The following is a 13,957-nucleotide window of genomic DNA, read 5'->3' as shown; positions in this document are numbered from 1 at the left end:
ATATGGGCCTGCCCACCTACGTCCAGGTCATCTCTTGTCGGGCAAGACCCTGACACATTGGAGTTCACATCTGGGGCACAGGGTGCCCCCAAACTAGCCCAACCAAAATAAAACCATGGGCATCAAACTGGCGAAAATTAGCAGTGGAGTGTTACAGATTGTCAAGTGTTTGAAGGCTTGTAACTCAATGCTAAGAGTGTTACAAGAATACATTTGTTTTTTTGGGGTGAACCTTGGGGCGTGCGGGCCCCTGACCTGTTCTGGCTTGGTCACTTCAGGGCATCACCACTTAACACTTAGACATAAATAAATAACAAAAGTGATATAAAATGTGAATATAAGTGTTAAGTGGTGATGGACAAATATAGGCTAACAACCTATTACTGTATATTATATTTAATTGTAATATATATTTGCATTATGCCATAATAGTAAGGTAGAAGGTCTTACCATTACAGACATAGAACACATCGGACACACTTGTAGAGGGGGGGACAGGTTTAAACGACTCTGTACACGTGAGGTCTATTGGATACATGAGTTCAACAGTCTCTTTCCTGAAGGTCTCAATGAGACAGTGGACCTCAATGAAGTTCTGTAATAACAATATCTTCACGTGTTTTGTCACCATCATTTAGCCTCTCCTGAGGGTGAATCATTTTATCCTTGTTTCATAGGATTAGTATAGATGCTCATACAATATACATGACTTACTGTAGGCTGGTTGCGTGACAAAATTGTGGCTCGTGTGACCAATGGTGCCGGGCCCTGTTGCTGACATGCACTTGTTCTGCAGATTCCATCGTAGACAAGCTGTCTATGCATAGGCAGCTGACTATAGAGATGTGTGTGTATGTGTGTGTGCATTTATTTTTGCACTCACATATGAGATTTATGGGTTTATATGTCTATATATTTATTATTTATTTTATTTTTAATATTGAATTAGATGTCTATATACAGGCAGCTGACTGTATAGATGTATGTGCATCCATTTTTTGCACCTACATGTGAGATCTATGGGTTCATATACTCGTTATCTATTTCATTTTCAATATTGAATCAGACCATACTAGGACAGAAACTTTTTGTCATGTCCTTTAGTTGGATACTCTCTATTGGTTCATTAAAAACAAAATAAAATAAAACAAAATATAGTAAATAATTTTGAGACATAATTGTTGTCATCCCCATCATTATTATGATTTTTCATTATCTTTGTTGTGATGTAGAAATAATGAAATGAAAAAATGTTTTAGGACAAAAGATTTATATTTGTGTATCATACTGTGAATTGGATAATCTGGGGTACCAGCCTTTCTGATATTTCCAATTAATGTTTGCTGATTTAAAAAAATAATTTTTTTTTATTTTATTTATATTAGTAATATTTTTTATGTATATTATATAATTGTTTAATATACTGTTTTGAGTTGCCATTTACGGTTTTAATCTCATGTAGTTATATTTGTAGAGTTGTATATCTCTTAGAAAAGAGGAACATAGATATTTACAACAAGTGACTATTACCATGCCAGTAAGAATTTCAACGGTACAGATACTAATTGAGTAATCACATACAGGTGACTTACTAATTGGACCTAGTATATTAAGGGTGAACAGACTTCTATCTAGGCACACCCCTCTGAGGAAATCCCATTTGGTAAGAAGCTAGTCAGGGACTCTAACTAGTGCATTTTTTTTTTATCACCACCACAAGTCCTGGTCTTGCGACACTTACCTCTACAAGGGCGCACGCAGCGGATGAGTCAAAGTCTGCCATTTAGCTAACTGCAGACACACTGTAGACAGAGCCTGACCCACAGAGACATCTCTATCTGCCAACACGCTGCTGTGAGACGCCGCAGGCAGCAGCACAGCAGACACCATCCAAAAGTTTGTCCATTGCGTCATCTGCCGCAGCACTGTGTAGAGATTGCTCCTCGCTTGATTCACGGAACAACACAGACCTGCCAGGGAATTGGTATGATTTACCGCTGAATGCATGGCCGGTGGTTCAAATCCCGACAGCGGCATCCTGGCAGCATTGAAAATCCAGATCGTCCTAAGGTAAGTATTTGCTAACCTATTCTACCCCCTAACCCTCCATTAGGGGTGCCTAACCCTAACCTTTCCCCTAAGTGCCTAAACCTAACCCCCCCTTCTCTGCTTCCTAAACCAAAGTCCCCTGGGGTGGTACCTAACCCTAACCTACCCCCGGGGGTGCTTAACCCTAACCCCCCCTTCCCCTAGCCAAACCCTATGTCCCCCCGGGAACCCTAAATCTAAAGCAGCTGTCCGCGCTCAGCGCCCCTTCGATCGGGATGCCGGGCATCTGTCTCCCGGCGTATGACAGGCGTCGGGATTTCGATGCCTGTCTTTAGACCTTTGCCGGCATTAGACAGTCAGGAAGCTGGCGGTCGGGATTACGTCCAACGGCTTCCCAACTGCCACCCACCTCCCAGTCCATCACCGCAAAAAAGCGTAGATGGCAGCACAGAGGACGCCATTTGGTGGCTGAGCATTAGTGCATCACCAACCGCAGTCTAGCATGAAGAAAGTGCATGTTCCTTTGCCACGAGACAGACGGAGCTGACAGACTGCCACACTGTCATCTGGCGACTGAGCAATAGTGCGTCATCTACCACAAATCAGAACAAGAAAAGTGCATGTCCTTTTGTTATGAGACGGATGGAGTTTGCAGACTGTTACGTTGTCTCTATTATGAGGTATGAATCGCAGACCTGGCTATGAGACAGATGGAGCATGAGGTGCATTGGTGAGTGAGGACACATTGCACACATTACACTCACTGTGGGACATTAACTCCATAAAACCTGCACTGAAATTGCTAGTGGAAAATTGTTCTAAATTTAGAATAAAACACAATTCTGGACATTGGTCATCAGTGTTCAGCCGGACACATTCTGAGAATTATGCTTTAAATTTGTTATATCATCTACCCGGATAAGACAATTTCTTTGAAAGTCACCTTACTTTCTATTGTGGAACTTTAACAGATTTCAGGCTAGTTGGCATGGAGTCATAACAATCTCTGGGCCTGATTCAGAGCCGGACACTCTGACCAGAGCGCTCGCTCTGAATCAGGGCCCTCCTACCTAAAAATGGAGCGGCCTCTTGGACGCTCGCATAGCTGTGGGTTACCACCCACAGCCTATGCGAGCGTCCATGATGATGGTCGCGATGGTCAAGACCATCGTGACCATCGGGCTTGCGACGAGATCCTGCGGTAGGGTCTCGGTGACTGCAAGCCCTGGAGTGATTTTGGCTCTATCAGAGCCAAAATCACTCCCACTGACATCACTAGTGATGTCAGCGGGGCCGGACCCAGACGGTAGGCGTTCCCATGGGAACGCCTCCGTCTGGCAGTCTACTGTTTTTTGTATATTTCAATATTGAGTAGTAATGATTACATTTTTTGTTTGTGTAGTACTAAAAATCTCAGAAAGATAGCACCTCTCATTACAACCAGTTAGGGTGTGCAGTCTAAGGGCCTGATTCAGAACTGAACGCTCTGACCAGAGCGCTCGCTCTGAATCAGGGCCCTCCTCCATGAAAATGGAGCGCCCTCCTCCATGAAAATGGAACTCGCAAGACCATCGCGACCATCGGGCTTGCGACGGAGACCCTGCAGTAGGGTCTCGCTGCCGCAAGCCCTGGAGTGATTTTGGCTCTATCAGAGCCAAAATCACTCCCACTGACATCACTAGTGATGTCAGTGGGGCCGGCTTCAGACGGTAGGCGTTCCCATGGGAACGCCTCCGTCTGGCAGCCACGCCCCCGGCACGCCCACCAAAGGGGGCATGCTGTCAATCAACATCGACAGCACAATGATATTTACATATGTGTTTTATATTAAGATAGTACAGTCATGAGCTCCAAGTATAGAATAAATGTGTTTTTATTTATATATATATATATATATATATATATATATATGTATTGAAACAATTATTTATATTTATTTAATTACCTATATCAATAGAATCCTTTTTCTTTTTTTTATTGAGATTTCTATGTGAGTACTGATATAGTTTTGCATTGGAGAACATTATAACTACTCCACACGGTCTCAGGTGTGATACACCTGGGAACACTGATCATCTTGAGATAATGATCCAATGAAATACCTTGTGGTGCTATATAAGTCCAACCATAGCATGTGATGGTCACTCTTTGAAAAAGCCCCCATTTAAAGGGGCGAAACGCATCAGTCGACTCCCTCGATTTGCAAAGCAGCATTTGTTTATGGACAGTCTTTTCTGTATGCATCATCCCCAAAAATTACAAGCCATTTGCTGCTCTGCATAGCGGCATCACACAGAGTTGATTTCACACAGGCTCCAGCCCATTGTTCACAGCGGGTCAGCGGACGACGAAGGGAGACAAACTGATTGCTGATGCAACGTCAGCCCAGCTCCGGTGGCCACTCACTTCACTTGGGAAGCCGATTCTATTAAAACACCTCAGCGATGTACAGCTCCAAACGGCTACCGAAGGTATAATTTATTCCCAGCATTTCACAAATCTGGCCAGATAACTTGCACTTGATACCTCTTTGGACACCAATTCAGAATTCGAACTGGATTTTTTACTGAGTACTGGGTGTCAATGACATATCTGATCTAAACTGTCCACAAAATTTTAATGTGTCAAGTACACAAGTGATTTTTCAAGCAGTGGTGATAATATACATCAGCGTTATATTGTTTCAATGTAAAGAGGCATTTCATTGTTATTTGTGAGATAATTGTCTTTATTAAACCTGGTACATATTTATTTATATAATAAAGATTACTATATATTTTTAATCTATGGAGCCATTTTTAATCTATGAAGCCTATATACAGTATGTATGTGGATTCTGCTGTCTCACATCAAGAGCTATATTAGCGTAGTCTGAGATTAATTAATTACAGGTTGACACTGGTAAGCCTCTTAGTGAAGCCGGGTGTATTGCCTTCAGCAGCAGCAGCAGTAGGTAACACAAAACCAGCTAAATCACAGGCAGGCTGTAAATAAGATGGTGTTTTGTGTTACCTACTGTTGCTGCTGCTGAAGGTGATGCACCAACCCAGTGGGTTTCCACAGTCATGTAATCTTTAATTTGCCCATTCCCGCTTGTCCACATATCTGTGGTTAAATGGATAGTGGGTACACTTTTTTTTTTTTTTACAGATTTTGGCTTTTTGTAGGCCAATAATTTTTTTTTTTTTTAATGTCCCATTACAGGCAAGGCATTGCTTTTCAATTTTGTAGAGGGGACACAAGACCCCAATTAGCTGTCTAAATCCAGATGCGTTAATGACAGATAATGGATGCAGAGCTAATACTAGCATAGCGTTCATGGCTTTATTAATTTGCTGTGCAACTTGCTTCCTCTTGTAAAGGATTGCTCTTAATGAGGAAATTGATGATGAAGGTGTTGGCAGTGGAGATTGTAGGTGTTGGAATCTAGCTGAAAGAAGGAAGCTAGCTGATGCTGGACTACTTGTTGCTATTATTTTAGCATAATTTTCAGATTTTGCCAAAAACTTTGCATGAACTTGCTGCAAATGACGTAACAGGGAGGAGGTTCCTAGATGGTAAACATCCCCACCTCTACTTACTTTGGCTTTTCAAATTATACAGATGGCTTAACAATTGTTGTCAGGATTTAAGTAAATACAATTCCCCACATAAAAGGATTTATTTTGTTTTATGCCCAGGCATGACAATGACACCCACTTCACACTGCGAGTCACACAGTGCTTATATTATTAATGCAGTGGCATGGTACTAACTGAGCATTATTGTAACACAGTACCACTTCCGGGCCCTGAACACACACAACTTTTTTTTTTTTCAAAAAAAGCTTTTCATTTTTTAACAAATGAAAATCACTTCACACTGTGAGTCACACAGCACTTATATTATTAATGCACTGGCACAACCTACTGAGCATTACTGTAACACAGTGCCACTGCCCGGCCAGGGACCACACACAAGATTTTTTTTTTTTTAACACACTGCTGCAACTCACTGCACTTATAACTTATAGGCACCCGGCACCTAATGAAAGTTATTTATTACAACACAAAGTGCCTGAACCTGAACAACACATACATGCTGTGACTATAGTAATGGTGGCACACTGGCACCTAATAGCACATAAACAAAGCCCTAAAAGACAAACAAGGGGATAATGGATTACAGGGATTAGAGCTTGGCTTTAGGGGAGCCTTTAATTACATTTGCAAGAAAGTTGTGATATAGGGCCTGATTGATCAGTGCTCGAAGTGTGCCCGTATGCAACGGTATGACATACTGGTACTTCCTTCAAACAATGAGCAATTTTTTTTTTATTGTTTCAGGGCAAGCGGATGTGTCACTTTAGCGCTGGCTTCTCAGGAGGCCAATCAGCGTCCTGCAGGGTGAGGCTGCTGAATGGCCACCCGACATGCTGCAAGAAGCTCTACAGCGGAGCCGGGCTGAGATGAGCAGGAACTGAGGCACCGAGCGATGATGCAGCTGTGTTACATGCTCTGCCTAAGCCTTTCCTGGTACCTGGGAGATGGGAGCGAGGAGGCAGAGTAGGCATAACATCTGGCAGCCAGACGTTATGCCAGATGTTCAGCAGCTTCATCACAGCCGCACGCCATGGCAAGTCACTCAGTACCCAGACTCTGGCTGCATGCTGACGATGTGAAGTACAATATTGTACTGTACTTCACATCATCAGCGTGCAGCCAGAGTCTGCCTGCAGCCTGCTGCTTGGCTATCATTCAGTTTGACAGCACACAGTGTATGCTGTCAAACTGAATGACAGCCAAGCAGCAGGCTGAGCCTCTTCACCAGTGGCACTGCCCCGGGCCCCAGCCACATCCTTCTGATAACCAATTTTTTTTCTTGTAATGGAGCTGCCTGCCATAGCCCACAGTTAAGCTCTGCCCCTCCTGACATTTGGCCCCACCCCCTTTTTCAAAAAGCCGCAAAACGGACCAGTGGCCTCGTCCTCTCCCTGAGTCCCCTCATTTCTCATCTCCTCCCCACCTGACCTGTTTTTTTCCCTCCCCACCTGACCTGGCTTTACTCTCCACCTGACCTGGCTCTCTTCCCCACCTGATTTGTCTCTCCTGCCCTCCTCACCTTGACCTGGCTCTCCTCCCCTACCCACCTGACCTGGCTATCTTCCCCTCACTACCTGACCTGGCTCTCCTCCCCTCCCCACCTGGCCTGGCTCTCTGAATAAAGGCAGTCTCAAATGCCGATGGCGTCCAGCCGGTGAGGAGAAATTGAAAAGGAGTGGCGAAAACAGAAGAAGCCAATAGCTGTAGAAAAAAGGTGTTTTATTTGAAATGTTTATAATATATCTATTTAATAAGGTAATATGTATATGTGTATTCATTTAATAAATAATATATTTAATATTTTAAATGAAATACAGTATACACAGTGTATATTTAATTCAAAATATTAAATAGTATTTATTATTATTTATTATTGATGTGGTCATATTCCCTACTGTGGGGATTCTGGCAGTCAGAATGCCGTCGCTGGAATCCCGGCACTTATCAGTATACCGGAGGTAAGTACTGGGGTTAGGAGGAAACTTAGGGTAGGCACTAAGGGGAGAGGGTTAGGTTTAGGCTACAAAGGTGGGGGGGTAGATTAGGTTTAGGCACTATGGGGTTAGGTGTAGGCTGCGGAGAGGGAGGGTTAGGGGCATGGCCGGTGCAATGTAATCAGCCTGGAGAGGCGCTGCCTACTCCATTTCCCCGGTGCCCACTGAGATTTTGTTACCAGCGGGCACCCAGCAGCTCCTTCTCTAAAGCAGCAGCCGGTGGCTGGAGCTCACTCCTGAGCTCTGCCTTCCGGCTCTCACAGTGGGTGAAGGGAGATATGTCATGACATCTCTCCCATATTGCCCAGCGCGAGGACCGAGGATGGAGTAGTTAGACAGTGGCAGATGCAGGAGCGGGGCTTCAGGTAAGTATAGTGTTGTGTTGTGTGTGTGTGTGTGTGTGTCTGTGACTTTATGTGTAAGAGGGACTAGTACTACTGTGGGCACTGCATTAGGGGTACTACTATGGGCATTTTGTATAAGGGGCACTATTGTGTCATAATGGGAATAAGGGAGACTAAAATGTGGTGTAATGTGAATCAGGGGCACTATGTGCAATGTAATGTGAATAAGATTGTGCTACTGTGTGGTTTTATTTGAATTGGGGATACTATTGTGTGACCATGCCCCTTTTTTGTGAGACCACGCCCCTTTCTGCATCGAGCACCTATGGCACGCACTGTCCCTTTGTAGAAAACTGGAAGGAAAGGTGCAAATTTAATAGTTTGCAGGAGGGCGTCAAACTACATAGCACCGGCCCTGACAGTACAGCTCAGGTGAGGGCGGCCGGCTGCTTTGTGCACTGTACTATAGCAGTGTGTGAGTGTATGGGGGAGAGGGATGGCCTTTAGATATAAGACACGCAGCAAGATGTTCAATAGTTCTCATAAACTGGGATCATTACCCCTGTGGGAGACTACCCTGATTTATCCCCTGCTCAACTGCACCTATCCTGAAACACAATGTAAATGTGACCTCCATATAGAGCAGGTGTCAGTGAGCTGTGATTCTGCAGCAGAGCAGGAACCACAATTCCCAGCACTCCCAGCCGGCTTCCTTATTCCATGACATGCATGGATTGTACTTAGGGAGGAATGCTCCCAGAGTGACAAGAAATGGGCGGCGTCTCATTCTGACATGCCAGTTTAGAGTGGCCACGCCCCTTGTGATGCCCATTTTTTGCTGCACACTCATTTTCATTCTGACCACTTCTAAATATTCCATACCCCCACTTCAAAATTCCCACTTCGACCACTGAGACGGACGCTAATGCAATCGCAGCTGCGATTTTGCATGGACCGCAACTGCACAAAATATGGAAATAGTTCCAAAATGTACCCAAGCATAGGGATGCCTACTGCTGCCTTCTCAGCTGTGTCCAATGTTGCGTACTAGTGTAAATATCAGTAACATCAATACACATCGACCAGCCATGCAGCCCTAGTGGTAGGTCTGGCCTGTCTCAAATACAGCAGCTCTCCTGACTTGCAGAGAGTTCTCATGCTACAGTACTGTATGTAGGATATCACAATGGCTAATTTTTTCACACCCATGTACTGTAACAGCATTTAAACAGTAAGACACACCTTCTATTTTATAACCATCACCTTGTTACCTCTCCTAAACACTGACTACCTGTCACTCACTTTGTGAATGGGTTCTCTGTGTGTGTGGGATCGCAAGACAAATGCAGCATGACTTTGATGCATGCACAATAGCAAAAAATTGTTAGTTCTGTGTAAAAATTGGCATTGCATACATCTCTGAATCAGGCTTATAGTATAGTTGTCACTTGCCTAATATGGAAAGCTAATGATTTATTTTTCCAAAATTGTTAGGAAACTTTATAGTTTACCAAGCCAAATAAGCAGAATCAGAAATTGTTTATTAAGCAGGGCAATACTTTATGTAATTTATTTTTTCTCTGTGAATAGGTCAGGGTAGTACAGACAGACTGAGAGAGACTGCACTGGAATCTGATGTGTTGCATTCACTACTCCAGCTCTAGGTCTGTCACTATCTATGTCAAGCAGCTCTGCCTCTGACAGAAAAAAAAATGAGCAATGTTGCATTTTGCAACTCCTGACTCCTCATTGCCTCTCCGTCTGGCATCCGCTGTGAAATGGCACTCAAATTACCACTGAATGGACTTATATACAATCTGAAACAGTATGCAAGATCCGATGCCGGGAAGATGAAGTATTGCTTTGTTGTGGACCCTGAGCCAGGGCTCAGATTCACTCTGAATCGTGAAGTTCGGACTAGGTTCTATAATATATATGTATATATATATATGTATAATATATATATATATATATATTATTTTTTGCATTTTAACACATAGAATGTTTGTGTTGGTCCGCCTTACAACAGGAACAAAAAAACTTGATGTTATTTGCTATATTTTTGTGGGGGGGGGCGCAAACAACCAAACACTGTTTAATCTAAAAAAAATCCATCCCATCTGGTAGAGCAGAAGTTCCTAGTGGTTTCTAAATTAGTATTACTTGATCTTTTTAAAATTAAAGGTGTGGGTGGACAGATACTGTACATAAGTTTGCTTGTTTGAAATTGGAGTTTTCAAACTGATCCTCATCTGTGCAGTTATAGATTCACATCCCTTGTTGTGACTCAGTGCTACATTTTTTAAATAAAATAGAAAAGTTAAAACTATTTCATTATTTCATTTATCCATGGCAGTAGTGAGTTGTATTATGATGCCATTAATCTAACTAATAAAAAAATGTGATTATTGATTATACATTTTGTGTTAGGTCATCCCTTATTTGCCAATTGCATGTTTGGGTAAGCGGGTGTTTGACTACTTATATCTAAGGAGATGGAGTCCCTATTGAAAGTGTGTGTAAAGGAAAGAGTTGTGGTTTAGAGAAACAACAAAGGAAAGAGCATATCATAATTCACTTAAAATACTAATGTTACAACCATAGAAAACCAGGTTTGCGCTGAATGCCTCTCCCCACACATATGGCATTCTTCAAACATGCCCATGTAGAGGTTAGCATAGCTTGGCATGAACCTTGTCCCCATGGCCATCCCCATCAACTGTCAATAAAAAGGACCAGAAAATAGAAAATAATTATCCCACACTGTCAATATTGATTAGCTAATATGCATGGTTATTATTATTATTCACTCCAATACTACTCTGTTTGCTGGACTCGGTGCTGGATTATTCATTACATTATTTCTCAAATCCTGCCTTTACAATAATTACGGCTTTTATGTGTTTTTCATTACTTAAAAATGGGTGCTATTAAACTAGTTAAACTAGCTAACTTTGAGACTATTTCTTAGTCTATGTGAAATTCTCAGCGCTGTGTATTATTTCAGTTGTTTAAATATTCCCTGGAGATTTATTAGATAGCTTGACACCCCTCCTCACAGCTGCAAGTATTTAATATTTAAGTAAGCTTTACAGTGCCTTTTGGGGGCTTTTTTACCTTGCTTTTTATTTGTGACTTATTTGTGTTATACCCAAAGGCAGCTGAAATTAATTGTATTAATCAATTTGATAATAGGTCTCTTAGAAGGCAATCCACTATTTTGAATTGGGATACTGGCTCTACATTTTTTACTACCACTGAGACTCATTCATTAAACAAATCTTACTTCTGGAAGATCTTCTAAAATCAGAAATCAAGCATTGCTGGAGTGGAATTCTATGTTACGTAACTGCTCTTTAAGCTTGATGAAAATGGTTATTAAATTCCATGAGAAAAAAACTGCTGTGATAGAGAAGGCAATTGCTGATACTGTACAAAGAAAATATTAGAACCATATCAATCTGAGGTGGAATTTATTTAATTGGATAAGAGGATAAGTGAATGGGTGGACAAATTTGAAAAAATAATAGAGATTAAACAAAAGTAATTTAAGAGAAACTTGGAGGATTATCAAAGTGGTGACATTAGGAATTATAGATTTTTTTTCAAAGGAGATCTAACACCTCTGGTACATTTGAGCATGAAGCACACCATTTATCAGGGAAAATGAAAAACAACAATCCTAATCACTCTATAATACAAAATGATTGCATGAATATTAACACACAAAAACACCCAGGACCGATTAAACAATTATCCAGATGACCGCCACCTTTATTTAGGGACCTAGGTTCAAGAATGAAAGAAACAGATAGAGAAATAATTAGGTGAGGACTGCCACAATATAGAGACTTGGGTTCTAGCTATAAAGAGACAGAGAGAACATTGTCCATGAGCGGAGATTATCAAAGGATTACTACCCTAGGTATTTTTAGGAAACCCCAAAATCAGACCCCAAGAAATTTAAAGTTACAGATATCAATTATTATGTACCCCAAAAAGAACTATGGGTTCAGATTCAAAGGAAGAAGAGGTGGAAAAAGGAAAAATATAAGAAAAATGTAATTAAAAAATGTAAAATACTTTTCAATCTATCCTCCAAGCAAATAACTCCTAATCAGGTGTCCTTTTTAAAAAAAGGGTTAAAATATTCCCCTACTACTGGTCCTAATATCTTTGATTTGTTCATCAAATAAAACAGGTTTATTAAATCTTTCTGTAGAAAATGGTATTTTGCATCTAAAAATGTAAAAAAAAAAATGGAGATGATTCTATACCAATTTTATTGGACTCTGAGGACACTATAGGTTTGAGATGCTTGGAGGAATTATGAGTAGAAAATAATGTACAAGATGGTTGCTGTGATGGACCAATTAAAATCATCGATACAAATAGATCTATGTCCACGTTAAAATTAAAATTGGAATTTTCCCAATCAGTGCTAAAACTTCAAATATAGAGTGACTTTCAACACTTATGTACTAAAATTCAAAAAATTGGAAAAATAATAGCAGTTTTAGATTTAATCTCAATAGATGGGGAAAAAAAGCTCTCAGACAATTTTTGGAGGATAAAAACAATCATCATTAAAGAGGCACTTACAAATGTATCTTTGTATAACATTGTGGATAATAATGAGTTACAAGTTTGCAGATGCAATCAATTTATTTGTTAGATGATCTATTTAATGTGTCTCTTTGGCTTTAGTGGCGTATACCTCTGACAAAGCCGTCGGAGGAGCCACGGGGAAACAAGTCAGGCACTGGCACTTTCTTTGAATTCATGCAGAAGTTTCATCTTACACTGAAACAGCTGAGCTACAATTGATTTCCACTGGCAGCTCTCCACTGATCAGATAGCTGCGCTTAGTGAAATACAGCCACAGCCTGTCAGCTGCGTTTAATGAAGCTCACCGCCCAAGGATTTATAAACATGTTTCCTATCACTACTGGATCTCACACAGTGCAGTGAGGGCTCCTCCATTGTATAACAGCTTGGTGCATCTAGACTATTACTACATTGGCTATTGATGCGGCTCTCTGGCACTTTCATTCAATCAGCATATTTTACATTCGGGTACCATCCTTTTACATCACAAGCCACCTAGGAGACCTCCGGCACGAATGGCACCATCATTGGACTCCAACTTGCATGGATTTATCCCACGCTGGTAATACTGATTAGCAAATATGCATGGTTATTATTATTCTTCACTCTGATACTGCTCTGTTTGCTGGACTCGGTGCTGTATTATTCATTACATTATTTCTCGAATCCTGCCTTTACAATAATTACTGCTATTATATGTTTTTATTACTTAAAAATGCGTGCTATGAAACTAGTTAACTTTTAGACTATATGTTAGTCTGTGTAAAATGTTATATATTTTCTCAGCACTGTGTATTATTTTGTTCAGTTGTTTGAATACTCTATGGAGATATATTAGGAGGCTTGATTATCACAGCTGCGAGTATATAATATTTAAGTAAGCTTCACAGCACCTTTTGGGTTTTTTTTCCCCTTGCTATATATTGCTTGTCTCCCATTTATGGAGAGTAAGGGACTAGTTTTGCATAGCGGAAGTGTCACAATGAAGTTTGGACTTATAAAGGACCCTAAGCACTGGAGATACTCTCCTGTTTTCAAATACAGGTGTCACATGCAGGGCCGGCAACAGAAATCTTGGGGCCCAGTCAGGGGCGGATTGGAGATTAAAAGTGGCCCTGGAAACATTTTTGGATGTGGCCTCAGGTGGGTGGCACTAAATCAACTGTAGGCAGAACCAACACAAAAGTAGTCGGGATTAGTACATAACTATGGGGACTATTCATCATTGAAGGCCGCATGGCTTTCAATGATGACGTTTTGAACTCGCTGCGATTGATACTTAAGTATCCAACTCGCAGCAGGGGAAAAGTGCAATTCACCATTGCTCCAGTGAACGGTTGTCCCCGTGGTTGCATTGCTTTTCAGAGTAGTCGTCCCCGTG

The 13,957-nt window shown here is 41.4% G+C and overlaps 1 protein-coding gene across 2 annotated transcripts in view; it reads right to left on the bottom strand.

Annotated features, from left to right (window-relative positions):
• The window catches only part of SEPTIN3 (septin 3), a 496,581-nt gene that overhangs the window by 42,019 nt on the left and 440,605 nt on the right, over nucleotides 1-13,957 (bottom strand). The gene's annotated exons all lie outside the window — the stretch shown is intronic.

This window comes from Taudactylus pleione, unplaced genomic scaffold, assembly GCF_031769625.1.
Source record: "Taudactylus pleione unplaced genomic scaffold, aTauple2 ptg000336l, whole genome shotgun sequence".
Taxonomy (NCBI): domain Eukaryota; kingdom Metazoa; phylum Chordata; class Amphibia; order Anura; family Myobatrachidae; genus Taudactylus; species Taudactylus pleione.
The sequence above is the reverse complement of the archived record's forward strand: the minus strand, read 5'-3'. Positions and strand labels throughout refer to the sequence as shown.